Below are 2,626 nucleotides of genomic sequence, written 5' to 3' on the forward strand. Positions count from 1 at the left end.
GCACTCTGAGCTGCCGGGCCCAAGACTGGAGCTTCCCATGCGGGTCGGTGCTGAGTGCTGGTGCGGCTGGCGCTGGTGTGCCCAGGGGGCATCTACAGCCAAAGCCCCAGAACTCCCCAACAGTGCGGACTGGAGCTCCAGCAGGAAAGCTCACTCCACTGGCCCTAGGTAGAGATGAGGAGAGCAGCCCGGCTGGAAGTAAAAGGTCCTCCCAGCAGGGACTGCAGCCCAGGAGGACAGCGCCATGATCTTCTCCGCCCTGGTGGCTTCATGCCTGTGGCTGTGCCTGGCGCTGGGAGCTCGGGGAGAGCCATGCGAGGCAGTGTGCATCCCCAAGTGCAGGCACAAGCCCTGGAAGGTCACCCAGATGCCCAACCACCTGCACCACAGCACTCAGGAGAACGCCATCCTTGCTATCTAGCAGTATGAGGAGCTAGTGGACCTGAACTGCAGCTCCATGCTGCACTTCTTCCTTTGTGCCATGTACGCACAAATCTGTACCCTGGAGATCCTGCAGGATCCCGCCGAGCCCTGAAAGTCTGTGTGCCAGCGAGCATGTAACGACTGTGAGCCCCTCATGAAGATGTATAACCACAGCTGGCCAGAGAGCCTGGCCTGCGGAGAGCTGCCGGCCTATGACCCTGGAGTGTGCATCTCTCCCAAGGCAATAGTCGCTGACCTTCCGGAAGATGTAAAGTGGATAGACATCACACCAGATATGGTGGTGCAAGAAAGGTCCTTTGATGCGGACTGTAAACGTCTGAGCCCTGATCAGTGCAAGTGCAAGAAGGTGAAGCCAACCTTGGCAACAAATATGAGCAAAAAGTACAGCTATGTTATTCATGCCAAAATAAAAGCCGTCCAGAGGAGTGGTTGCAATGGGGTCACAACTGTGGTAGATGTGAAAGAGATCTTCAAGTCCTCCTCACCTATATCCCTCGAATGCAAGTCCCTCTCATCACCAATTCCTCCTGCCAGTGTCCACACATCCTGCCCCATCAAGATGTCCTAATGATGTGTTATGAGTGGCATTCAAGAATGATGCTTCTTGAAAATTGTTTAGTTGAGAAATGGGGAGATCAACTCAGTAGAAGGTCCATACAGTGGGAAGAGAGACTTCGGGAACAGCAGAGAACAATTCAGGACAAGCAGCAAACAGCCAGCTGCCCTAGTCACAGTAACCCCCCAAAGCCAAAGGGAGGGTCACCTGCTCCCAAACCTGCCAGTCCTAAGAAGAACATCAAAGCGAGAAGTGACCCCAAAAGTCAAACCCGAAGAAAGGTGCAAGCTAATTACTTTCCAAGATGGAGCCACCTTTGAAGGAGAAGGTGGTGCTGCCTGGAACAGCCTACAGAACGCCACCCACCACTTGCCTTAAGGACCCTCTGGGGTTCTTTTTATAGACACATCTTGCAGCATTTCTCTTAGTGATGGCTTCAGTGTTTCACATTAAGTCACAGAGCCCTGTTATTTGTTGGTTTCCTGGTATGGAAAGTAGAAGAGGGAAAGTTGGGGAAGGGCGCCTGCATTCAGTGCTCTGTGTGCATACTGTGTGACCTTCAGTTTTGGGAATTTGACCTATAATGTATGTACATTGTAAAGTTCACATGCTATGTCAAACAAAACTTTTTTGACAAAAATATTGAATATCCTTTAACTTCTGTTAGGAAGTTAGTGATATATTAAATGTTATTGAAAACATGTTTTTGACAAAGGCAGGAGGAATCGTACTTAAAAGATCTTTATGTGTGTGGTCCGTAGGAAGGTTTTTCAGATGAGTGTGGCTTTGAAAAGTTTAGAGTTATGGGATGTGGGAAATGGTGATGTGTGTTTGTCAGACTTTCAATTCTGTCTTTACCTAGAAACTTTGAAAAGAAAGCTAAAAATGACAAGTAAAGAGGGGCAGACTGTCAAGGTCTATGTTCTTGTCATCTGGCTACCACACCATCCGGGAGATGCTCCTCACCAGTTACCCAGGGGCCGCCCCACAAACGGTATTCTTTCTTCCTCTATGACTAAAGCAATAAAGAGCCATCTTGGATAATAATAAAACAGAAGAAGAAGTCGGGAAACTGCCTTTTTTTAAGCCTGTTCTTTTCTTTTCCTCCTTTCACCCAAGTTTTACTCCCAGCAATAAGTGTTATGGGGAGACATCGAGTCCGTCTGTTGGTGGCACTAGGGGCAGGCTGGTGGCACCGCAACACCCCTTCCCCCATCTTGCCTACAAGTTGCATGACCTGCATTGGAATCCACGGGGTGCGGTGGGGCAGGGAGAATCCTTTCAGATCCTGGATGCTGTTGAATTCAATGTATTTTCCTCCCTTGCCTGCCCTTCCCAAGCTAGGGGAGGAGAGAGCTGCCTTCTTCTGCATGAGAATGCTTAGGGTGTCTGCCTGCTGGGACTCCCCTAATCCTTTCTTCTCCTTTCTCACAGCAAAATCTCAGGTTTTCTCAGGAAAAAGCTCACATTTCGCATATTTACATTTGCATTTTATTTTTAAAACAATCCTATCAAGGCAAAAATCTGTGTGGGGGGACATACTTCTCTCCCAACCAGGTCTAAACTTGCCTGGAAGGCTGCACCTGTTTTGAGCCCCTACCAGGAAGGGTGTTTGTGGGGGATGGA

The 2,626-nt window shown here is 49.2% G+C and overlaps 1 pseudogene; it reads left to right on the top strand.

Annotated features, from left to right (window-relative positions):
• Nucleotides 1-244: 244 nt before the first annotated feature.
• Nucleotides 245-1,320, top strand: LOC127665693 (secreted frizzled-related sequence protein 4-like; annotated as a pseudogene).
• The last annotated feature ends 1,306 nt before the right edge of the window (nt 1,321-2,626 follow it).

Source organism: Apodemus sylvaticus, chromosome 15 (assembly GCF_947179515.1).
Source record: "Apodemus sylvaticus chromosome 15, mApoSyl1.1, whole genome shotgun sequence".
NCBI lineage: Eukaryota > Metazoa > Chordata > Mammalia > Rodentia > Muridae > Apodemus > Apodemus sylvaticus.